Source organism: Pan paniscus, chromosome 21 (genome assembly GCF_029289425.2).
Source record: "Pan paniscus chromosome 21, NHGRI_mPanPan1-v2.0_pri, whole genome shotgun sequence".
In the NCBI taxonomy this organism is placed as follows: Eukaryota; Metazoa; Chordata; class Mammalia; order Primates; family Hominidae; genus Pan; species Pan paniscus.
Window position 1 is genome coordinate 5092095 of NC_073270.2, and position 11568 is coordinate 5103662.

Here is an 11568-nt window from a genome sequence, read left to right on the forward strand (position 1 = left end):
AATGGCAGCCCTAGCAAATGAGTACAAGACTCTTTCCATCAAGAGGTGGAGTTGATTTATCCTCCCCTTGAATATGGGCTGGCCTTATGACTTTCTTCAGCTATAGAATGTGGTAGAAATCATGGCTTGGCAGTTCTGAGTCTAGGTCTTAAGATGTTTGGTTGCTTCCATATTCACCCTCTGGGAAGCCAAGCCACCACATGCTAAGGAAGTCTAGGCTATCCTGCTGGAGAGGTCCCATGGAGAAAGAGGCCATTTTGATTGTTCCAGCTTCAGCCAAGCTTCCAGCTAATGTCCCCAGTCAACATCACATGCAGTAGAACTGTCCAGCTGAGTCCAGCAAACCCCCAAAATTGTGAGAAATAAGAAATCATTCAGCTGGGCACGGTGGTTCGTGCCTGGGAGGCCGAGGTGGGCGGATCACCTGAGGTCGGGAGTTCAAGACCAGCCTGACCAACATGATGAAACCCCGTCTCTACTAAAAATACAAAAAAATTAGCTGGGTTTAATCCCAGCTACTTGGGAGGCTGAGGCAGGAGGATCACTTGAACCCAGGAGGCGGAGGTTGCAGTGAGCCGAGATCGCATCACTGCATTCCAGCCTGGGCAACAGAGCAAGATTCTGACTCAAAAAAAAAAAATCGTTGTTTTAAACCACTACATTTGGGGCAGCTTGTTATGTAGCAATGGCAACTGAGACGTGCATCTTCAGTTCAGTGGGGCAAGTACTCCAGCATCTCTGCCACTGTTGCCCTTAGTGCCTCCAGTGCCATCCTTCCACCCTCCTCCCGGTGGATTCTGGGTGACTCCTGCCTCCTCACATGGCTTGCTTCTCTTCTTTTTTATTTTTATTTTTTAAAGATACATTCTGTTTGATGTTCCCAGCGTTGCTCACTTCTATACACTAATTTTCAGTGGTGCATCTTGTTGGCAGGGCCTGGCTGCTGCCAGCGCTTCAGCTGCAAAGGAGACTGGGAAAGAGTGTTTCTGGCTTTGGCATGTGGGGAGGGGTTGGGGATTCATGACATGGAAAGGTCCCCTAACATAGAAAGATGTTCAAAAGGTACTGGCACTCCTGAAATGTAATGAAGGTCTTCAACCATGGCCAATACTTTTTGGGAACTTAATGTGTTCTTGGCACGCAGCTCTGGGTCCGTTCACCTTCTAAAGATAAACAGGCCCCTGAAATCACCTTTCCTCACTCTCCACCACATGAATTAGGATGAATTGACTCTAGGGATGGGTGTGTGACTCAGACTCAACTAATCTGAATATCAGAACCTCAGTGATTAGTTTGGAATGATATGTGAACCAGTCCAAGGCAACTAGGTGTCACCTTGGCTTTTTGCTGAAATAAATGAGGACTTGGGCTGTGAGGGTGGAGCCTAGAGCTGCTGGAAGCCAACTTCCTACTGCAAAGAACAGAGATGAAAGATAGGGGAAGGAAGACCAAATCCTGATGTATTTTGTGCTTCTTGGTACCTGAATCAGTCAGACCACCTTTTATGTGAGCATATAAATTACCTGTCTGCTTACACCAAGCCAATTTGCATAGTTTCCCATCATTTGTAATCCATCAAGTCCATATTAATATTTTTATTTAATAAACTTTTTTTTAAAAATTTTTTTGAGATGGTGTCTTGCTCTGTCACCCAGGCTAGAGTGCAGTGGTGTGATCTTGGCTCACTGCAACCTCCGCCTCCCGGGTTCAAGCCATTCTCCTATTTCAGCCTCCCGAGTAGCTGGGGCTACAGGCGCCCGCCACCACGCCCAGCTAATTTCTGTATTTTTAGTAGAAATGGGTTTCACCATATTGGTCAGGCTGGTCTTGAACTCCTGACCTCAGGTGATCCACCCGCCTCGGCCTCCCAAAGTGTGGGGATTGCAGGCGTGAGCCACCGCGCCCGGCCTTATTTAATAAACTCTTTGGAGTAGGTACTATTTATTAACCCTGTTTTACAAATGAAGAAACTGAAGCAAAGAGATTAAGCTTACCTAAGGCTACTTAGGGGCAGAATTCAAATCCAGGAGATACAATTCTGAGAGCTAACAAATATTCTGCTCTCCTTGGTGACCCAGGAGGATTCACAGAGGAGGTTGTGACATGTAGACTAACATTTAACCCCAAGAGGGCATAGGGATTTGTGGGGAGGGGTGAGGAGAAGAGGCTTCCAGGGGATGGAATAGCTTGGGCAATGACAAGGCCTTTTCTGCTGAGAGGAAACCTCACCTGAAATTCACTTGCCCCAGTCCTGAAGCCTGTCCCCAAGCGGTTCCCTCTTGGAGGGGAGCATCAAACCCCATTTCTCCAGGGCCACCTCTACCCTCCTGGCTTCTGGACCTCTGCCGCCGCCCTGTGCTACACGCCGGGGCCTGTCCCGCGGTGGGTCCCCTGCGGGAGGGGGGGCCCCTGCTAGGGAGGGAAGGGGGTGCGGGCCCAGATGTGGGCGCGGGACCCGGGTTTCCGAGGCAGGGATCCAGCAGTCTCCGGCTTCAGGGGCTTCTAGCTTCCCGGCTCCCGGCGGGGCGGGCCCGGGGAGGAGCTCGGCGGGTCCACGCCCAGAGGCGGAGCGGAGGGCCGGGCCGGAGCGGGGTGGGTAGGGGACGCGAGGCGGAGCGGGGCCCCACACAGGCCGCGGCGGCTGGCTCGGGCCCCTACGGTCCCGGCGGCGGCTGGAGGAGGAAGCCAGGCGGCTGGCGGAGGAGGAGAGACGGAGGAGGCCGAGACCGGAGCGCCGCTCGCCGCAGACTTACTTCCCCGGCTCAGCAGGGAAAGGTACGGTGCGCCCGCTCTCCGGCCCCGGGCCCCGGCTCTCAGCCTCCCCCGGGCGCAGGCAGGGGCTGCGGCGGCCGCGAGAGGGTGAGGGGCCCGGAGCGGTCCCCGAGGGCTCGGCGGGCCCGGGGCTTGGGGCGGCCAGCGCGGCGCTCGGGCGCTCGGGCGGGGGTGCGGGGCGTTCCGGGAGGCTCGCGGGGAGCAGGGGGCGCCGCGCCCCCCTGGCTTCCGCCGGGGTAAGCAGTGGTGTGGGCCGGGGTGGCGGCGATCCCGGCGCCAGGGCTGCTCGGCCCGGGCCGGGCGCCGGGGGTAGAGGGCCGGACGGACCCCCGGGCTGCGTGCGGGAGGGGAGCGTCCCGGGCGCGCTGCAGGCGCGCTCCATGGGCGCAGACAAAGCCGGGCGCCGACGCCCCGCGACGACTCGGGCTGCCGGGAGGGTGGGCACCGGGGAGAGGACAGAAGGCTCCCGGGTGATGGCCCGAACGCCAGGAGGGGCTGTGCTGACTTCCCCCTCTGGGCTCCGGGCGTCCGGGTGGTCCCCTTGGGGCCCCGGGCAGGGTGAGGAGCAGCTTTCTCTTAAGGGCCAACTAGGGGCTCACGGGTTGTCCCGGGCTTGGCGGGAGCCGGGCTCGCAAAGGGTTCGGGTGTGTTGGAGGGCTCACTTTGTGGGAGGGGCTGAGGGAAGCCACTGCCCTGGGGTAGGGGCGAGGGCTCCTTTAGAGCAGTTGAGGGGCCCGCGGAGCTTGCGCCAGGGGGACTTGGCCCGATGAGATACGCTCGGTGCCCGGCACGTATAGTGAGAGGTGCCCACAGGTTGTTTGCAGAACCTGCTGTTGGTGGCACATCACGTACCAGTCTGTGGGGGCAACTTGGCCGTGATTGGAGCCAGCAGTAGGTGCCCTGGGGTTACCGGGAGCGGCGCGGGCCGGGGTGCCATGCATCCGAAAGTGTGTGCAGTGAAGCCCCCACATTTGCATTCGGCCACCACTGCCCCCTGGCCTCTTGTTAGGCGGAGAGGGCATCCCAATTCCTGCCGCTGGCCCTACCTCCGCTTGGACTCCAAGGTCCTCTCCCTGTCCCCCTTTCTGCAGTTACCTCCTCTCTCTCCAGTGTTAGAAGTGGCTTCTATTCCCCTGGATTGTCCACAGCATTATAAGAAATATGCTTTGGCACCCTGTCTCTCCAATTTTGTAGCCCCCTTTTTGCCTTAATCCCTCATTCCCTCCAGCTTCGGACCTTCCTCCCTTCACAGCAAAACTTCTCTGGAGAGCCTTCTGCACTCGCTCCTTCAGAGCACAGCTCTTCCGTTCTTTTGCTGGCTTGCCCTGACTTCGGTCCCACCCCTTCACTGAAACAGCCTCAGCCAAGCTCTCCAGTGAGCTCCACGCCCCCAAAAGCAAGTCTTCTTCCACCTCTCCTGGTCTCCTTGAACACTCTCCTTCAAGAACCAGTATCCTCCCTTGGCTTCTGGTTTTCTTCCCTCCTTGGCTGCCCTTTTTCTTAGACTTCTTTTCAGACAACTCCTTCACTCAGCTCCAAATGTTGGAGGGCCCCAGGGCTTTGTCCGTAGCCGCTTCTCTCTCTGGTCTATTTACAAACCCTTCCCCGTTTCATTCTTTCTTATGATTTTAAAAATCAAGCATCAATTTGCAAACATACAGATCTTAAATGTACATCATTCTCATGGTTTTAAATAGCAGATTTTATCTCCAGCCCCAGCCTCTCTACCTAACCCCCCATCTGATGATTTATGATGTCCTGGATGACAAAAAACTTAATATGGATGAAACAGAACCCTGATGGCACTCCCCAGGCCTTCCCATCTCAGTGAATCGCCCATCATCTACTCACTTTTTTTTTTTTTTTTTTTTTGAGACGGAGTTTCGCTCTTTTCGCCCAGGCTGGAGTGCAATGACGTGATCTTGGCTCACCGCAACCTCCACCTCCTGCGTTCAAGTGATTCTCCTGCCTCAGCCTCCCAAGTAGCTGAGATTACAGGCATGTGCCACCACGCCCGGCTAATTTTTGTATTTTTAGTAGAGATGGGGTTTCACCATGTTGCCCAGGCTGGTCTCGACCTCCTGATCTCAGGTGATCCACCCATCTTGGCCTCCCAAAGTGCTGGGATTACAGGCGTGAGCCACTGCGCCAGGCCCATCTACTCACTTTTAAAGATGGGAAACCAGGAGCACAACTCCACCAAGAGCAAGTCCTTTTGGTTCTTTTCACAACATTGATCTCAAGCCTGCCCTCTGTGCTCTGACTCCACTGTTAAGGCCCCAGGCTACCTGCCCCAAGCCAAGCCAAGCCGCGTAACCCTCTCCCCAGGTCTGCACTTGCCCTTCTCTGATCTATTTTAGTAGAGCAGCGAGAATGTTATAGAAACTTTTGATAGGACCATCTCATTTCTCTAAAATTCGTGATAGCTCCCTATCACACTTGATTAAAATCTCAAAGCTTTCCCTCAGCCTACCAGACCCTTCCCAGTCTGGCCACAGCTGACCTCCCCAGCCTTATCTGGACCACTGTCCCCTTTGCATTCTCCCTGACAGACACATCTGAATCATTTCTGCCCTTTGGACAACCTAAGCTTTCTCCTGCCCCACGGCCTTTGCTCGTGTTATCTTTTCTGCCAGGAGTGTTTTTCCAGTGCCCTTTACTGGCCTGGCTTTTCTCCTTATTTTTAAGGTCTTCACTTACTTATACCTTCCTCAAATGCCTTCCCAGTCTTGGGAAGTCCCCCGTAATTAATCGTAGCACCTGACTTATTTTCTATATTATATTTATCACAGTTCACAACCATTTGTTACAATTGTTTGTATACTTGACTTATCTGGCTTCTTAAGGGCCGGAACCTTGACTGAATGGACCAGTGCTGTATCTGGAGCATCTAGCACAGTGCCTGGCATGTAGCTGATGCCCAGGAAATCTTCAGCCAGGTGGGCAGGTTGGGGCTGGATTGGGCAGAGAGGTGGGTATTGCAGTGAGCACAGGAGTCCTCTTTAAACTTCAAGTGACCCTGAGGATTTTTATTTTCTTTCCACAAAAGCAACTGTGCAGATTGCTGCAAGAATCTAAGGGCGCCAATGGGATGTGAAAAAGGGAAGTGGAGAAGGTATGCGTGGCTGGAGGGCAGGGCTGTATGCCGAGGGCAGCCGGTGGGATGTGAGTCTGTGTGTGTGTCACTGTGGTTGGGGTAAATGATTTCCTTTGCTTTCTTTGGTAGAAATGCAAGCTGGGTCAGCAGAGGGATATGTGTGCATGTTGGGTGGGAGGGAGATTCTCTAGCTCACAAGATGTGGGCAGCCTGGGCAGCCAGGGATTGATTTCAGCCCACTCTCTTGGGTGACTGCTGGGTACCCAGCCCTGGGGTGGTCTCTCTCTATCTCTAGACTCTTGCCTTTCTACCCACAGCTCTCCTGTTTGCACAGAGGAGCCAGTTGAGTGTTAAATTGTGTGGCTGGTACTCTCAGAATGGAAGGCTGAGAGCCAGGGGACCTCAGATCTGGGAGGGAGGGGAGCTGACCCCTGGACAGGGGGACAGGGGTGGACTGAGGTAACACCACGACGTGGGTGCTAGAACTAGGGGCAGTGGTCCAGATCTGGGATTGGGCTGGCATGCCTAGGAAAGACCTTGAGCTGGGATAGGTAGGGATGAGGAGGGCATCCTGGATGGGAGGAATCAAGCAGAGGCCAAGAGGCAGGGCAGGGCCCTGGCATATTCACTGCATGCCCTGCATTGTTCTAAGCACTTTGCAAATGTTAACTCCTTTAATGCTCTTAACAGCTCTATAAGGTAGGTCTTATTCCCATTTTACAGCTGGGAAGACTGAGGCACAGTCATACAGCTAAATAGTGACAGAATGAGGATTGAATCCAAACATTTTACAGATGGGAGGACTGAGTCATAGTCATACAACTAAATAATAACAGAGTAAGGATTGAATCCAAACAACTTGGCTCCAGAATCCATGCTTGAGATCAGTCCACTCTGCCACTTCTCTCATGCCTCTCAGTTATGTGTCAGCCGAGGGCTTCCTAAGAAGAGGCTTTTCCTGCCTCCCAGAGGTGCCTGGCCTTGGGGGCTGGGGAGGTGGGAAAGAAGGTAGAAGGGGCCCTCGCTTGGAGTGGGTGACCGAATTTTTCTGCTTCATGCCCCACTTTTTCTTCCAGGAGGGGCTCCGGACCCAGGCCAATAGGTTGGGCATCACGTACACTGTGATTTTGGGGTGCTGGGAAGATCTACTGCTTCTGGTTCAGCTACCGCTTTCTGCCCGAGATGCCATCATTAGAATGTCACCCTTCTGGGTTTAGCATTGCCCTCGTCATCTGCCTGTAAAATGGGATTAGAGGGACTTTTTTTCTTTGCTCCCTGGAGGTCACATGCTTGAGTGCCTTCTCCTTGTAGACTCTGAAAGGAGGAAAGGCTTCCCCTGGGATGCCAGGCTGAGGAACTGGGCCAGGAAGGAGGGAGGAGGGTGTGACAGCTCTGCCCTGGGAGGCTTTCCTGTTTGGCACGAGGATGACTCTAGGCAGGTGACCTGGCCTCCCAGGGACCTGGCTGGCTGGCTGAGGAACGGTTTGCTGACCACACAGGGATGGGGTCTGTTTTCTCTGAATTCTGAGCCCCAGAGTTGAGGGGATCTGCTCATCTATCTGGACAGATCCTGCCAACCTCCTAGGAAGAGAGGGAGGCAGGGTTAGTGGAAACTGAGGCACAGGGAAAACATTGCTGTTGGAAGCTCACCAGCCTTCATGGTTGTCAGGAAGGGCTCCCTTCTCTGGCAGGGGAGCATGGGGGAGGCCTGTCCACGGTGCCCAAGTCCTTGTCTGCTGAGTTGAAGTGAAGGCTGTGGCCAAGCCTGAGGCGGGCAGGCTAGAGCTGAGGTGGACTTCCTGACAAGTAGACACTGGGCCTTGTTAGCTGTGGTCAGCACCTGGCATCTCCTGTGCCCCAGCCTGGTGTTCGGAGCCTTTGGGAACACAGGACACGGTTCCTGCTCTCCAGGAAATAAACGTGAGCCATGCCGGGTGTGATATAATGAGGTCTCCTCCCAGAGGAGGTGGTGCTTTGGGAGGGTTCTGAAATCTTGGGCGGCTTTGGCCGACAGAGGAGGGGATGGCCTTCCTAAGGTGGAGGAGGAGAAGTGGGTTGAAGCCAGGCCTGGAGTGGGTTGAAGCCAGGTTGGGAAAGGCCTTGGCTGCCAAGCTGCTGAGTCTGGCCTTGATTCAGTAGACCCTGGGGAGCCTTTGAAGGTTATAGGGCATGGGGGCAATTACTTGATTAGAGCAGTGGTCTATAAAAGTGCTTTTCAAACTTGAATGCACATAGATCACCTAGGCAGCTTGTTAAAATGCATGTCTGTCCTGTCTGATTCACCAGGTCTGGGGTGAGGCCTGTGACTCCGCATTTCTTTCTTTCTTTCTTTCTTTCTTTCTTTTTTTTTTTTTTTGAGACGGAGTCTTGCTCTGTTGTCCAAGCTGGAGTACAGTGACAGGATCTCGGCTCATGCAACCTTCGCCTCCTGGATTTAAACAATTCTCCTGCCTCAGCCTTCTGAGTAGCAGTAGCTGGGATTACAGGTGCCCACCACCATCTTTAGTAGAGACAGGGTTTCACCATGTTGGTCAGGCTGGTCTCGAACTCCTGGCTTCAAGTGACCCACGTGCCTCAGCCTCCCAAAGTGTTGGGATTACAGGCATGAACCACTGTGCCTGGCCTGAGACTGCATTTTTAATAAGCTCCTTAGCAGTGCAATGCTGCTGCTCCATGGAGCACGCTTTGTATAGCAAGGATTTAGACTGGAGTCTTGAGGGACGAGTGCAGTTCAGGTGGGTGGAACAGGGAACTACTTTGGCTCCTGAGGCTCCTGTGTTGCGGGATGTGTAGGGAGCTGCCAGGGTAGGGGGTGGGGGTGGTGCAGGTGGGCTGGGGGCAGGACAGAGGGGACTGTAGAAGATGTGAGATGCAGGGGCCACTCTGCTGGGAGCTGGGGCTGTGTGAGGGCCTCTGGGTGCTTGGGTCATAGACCAGGAACATAGATCTGATTTCCAGGGCCTCTGACTGTAAGGAGCTCCCAAGACCACGAGGGGGTATCTTGGGTGACTGTATCCCAGGGCAGGGTGACATGCAGACAGCACGGAGGGCACCTTATCTCTGTCCACAGCCAAGCCTGGCACTGTGGGCAACCAATCTGGGGTGAGCACCCTTCCTCCAGCCAGGGCGGGGCCGAGAGATTGGGGAAACTGCTGATCCAGCCCTCTAGCTCCAGCTGTGACGTGTCCTCATAAAAGACCGTAGTCTCCCCAGCTGCCGGGCCATCACCCCAGTGTGTGCAGTGCCTGTCACCCTGGCCCAAGTCCTTGTTGCTGCCGCTGATGGTTATGTGAGCTGCTGTCACTGATGGTTACATGAGCTGCTGTCGGGGGTCTTATCCCACTCTGGCCACCTCTGCGGCGTACGTGGGAGTGGGGGGGCCTGGATGCTTCTCTCTGCTCTGCCCTGGCTGGGCCACTACAGGCAAGTGTCTGCTCCTCTCTGAGGTGTCAGTCTCCTCATCTGTAAACTGAGGGGTTCAGGTCCCTCCAGGGGGGTTATCACACGGTTTGTTGGGTGGGGCATTGCCTCTTCCCAGAGAGTCAGCTTAACACATTTTAGTTTAATATTAAATATTAAATATTAAAGTTAATATTAAAACTTACATGCTAATGATGGGGTCGAATTAGCAATTTGCTTGGAAAAAACCATCCAGGTTGTTTTGGGGGTCTCCCAAGGCCCCTTGCACCTCAGGCTCTGCATGGCCTGGGGTGCGTATCTGAGGACACTGGTGGGTTGAGTCCCCCCAGTTGCTGGAAGGGGGGTAGCAGTCACTACACCCAAAGGAAGGTACAGAGGGCAGACACAAAGGGCAAAGGTTCCACTGCCCTGGGCAGTGCCATGAGGGGCTGGCAGGGTAGGGGTTGACTGGCTCTCAGTCTGAGCTCCCCAGATATCCCACACACACCTCCTCAAAGGAGGGCAAGGCCAAGCCAATCACACCCCACTTTGATCCCTGCCCCTGGGCCAGGCCGTCCTGCGGGATGGGAGGGGATAACATTTCTCAAAGACTGTTCTGCGCAATCTCAAGCGTTCAGGGGACAAATAAGGGTAGAAACTGGCAAATTCACTCCACTACCCTACGGGAGATTCAGAATACCTTTAAGAGAATTAAAGGTCCTGACAAGTCCTGTAGAAAAGAAACTGTTTAGTGTTTCCCAGCCTGATCTGACCATGGAAATCTTTTTTTTAAATGACTGCCAATAATGTCCCACCCACCAGGAAAACACCTGCTGGGAAAAGCTGATGTGGAAAGATGCTGCTCACTGGAAGGCCACGAACATGGTAGCACAGGTGGACTTCCTGGTAGAGGTAGACTTGGTGGGATGGGCACATTTGGACAATCAGTAGAAGAAGAGGGCACTGCAGAGAGAGAGATGCCAGGCTCCCCTCTGAGGCCTCAGTTTCTTCATCTGTAAATCTTTGCCCCCCATGTCTGCCTCCCCACCTTCCTTTGGGTGTAGCGACTACTACCCCCCTGCCAGTGCCTGGGGGGACCTCAACTGACCAGGGCCCTCAGATGTGCCCATCCCACCTCTACCAGGAAGCTCCCTGCCATCCTTCCTTTTCTCCCTGGTATTTCTGGGCTGAGAGCCAGCCCTGGGTTCTTGTGGCAATGGCTCTGCCTCACTGGGTGAATGAGGAAGGATCTGGAAGGACCTGTCTGGTGCCTGGGATCCCCAGGTAGCTGGGCCTGGGTCTTCTGGATTCTTTTTCTTTTTTTTGAGATGGAGCCTCGCTCTGTCGCCCAGGCTGGAGTGCAGTGGCGCAATCTCAGCTCACTGCAACCTCCACCTCCTGGGTTCAAGCAATTCTCTTGCCTCAGCCTCCCGAGTAGCTGGGATTACAGGCACTCACCACCACGCCCTGCTAATTTTTGTGTTTTCAGTAGAGGCGGGGTTTCACCGTGTTGCCCAGGCTGGTCTGGAACTCCTGGCCTCAGGCGATCTGCTCACCTTGGCCTCCCAAAGTGCTAGGATTACAGATGTGAGCCGCTGTGCCCGGCCGTCTTCTGGATTCTGAGAGGGCCTTTTCCTTATACCTCCCGGGCATTTCCTCGCTTTGCAAGTTCTCCCCAGCCTTTCATCTCAGAGGTTAACACAGCAGGGTTGTGAACTCTGGACAACAAACTAAGCCTCTCTGTGCCTCCGTTCCCTCATTTGTACCATGAGGGTAATATTACCTCCCTCCTAGGGTGGCTGGGTTGTTGTGACACTCTAATACCGGTTGGCTGCTCTTACTACTGGATTGACATGGCTGGAGGAGGGACCCTGGGGAGGGCCCTGTCATCGTGGACATGAGGGAAGAAAACAAGAGCCAGCAGAAAGCAGCACAAGGCTTAGGTTGGGGTCCTGGTTAGACCAGAGTAGCCTGCAGAGGAGAAGAATGAGGGTGTGAGTAGCTAGCAGGACTGGCTTCCTGGAGGAATGGCCAGTTAGGTGGGGAGATCTGGACAGAATGAGAAGTCACAGGTTTGAGTCTGAGAGTCAGAGGATCCTGGTGGGTGTGTGTAGGGGACAAGTGGCCTGCGGGCAGGGACGAGGCATCAGGGACTACCTTCGTTCACTGGGCTGTGGCAGCCCACAGAAGGTTTTGAGCAGGGCAGTGATGTGATCAGAGCAGTGCATTAGTGAGACATGAGGCAGGGTGTGAGTGATGGTGGGCTGTGGGAGGGGGCGGTGCTGTGCCCCTTCATGGAC

At 54.4% G+C, this 11568-nt stretch overlaps 1 protein-coding gene across 2 annotated transcripts in view; it reads left to right on the forward strand.

The window, feature by feature from the left end:
• The first annotated feature begins 2594 nt into the window (after positions 1–2594).
• SMOX (spermine oxidase) overlaps positions 2595–11568 on the forward strand; it is a 39564-nt gene continuing 30590 nt past the window's right edge. Inside the window, exon 1 of one of the 2 annotated variants that reach the window (XM_003821328.4) lies at positions 2595–2775. The gene's annotated coding sequence lies outside the window, so the exon portion shown is untranslated. The remainder of the gene's footprint in view (positions 2776–11568) is intronic. The other variant, XM_003821327.3, reaches the window with a different exon arrangement.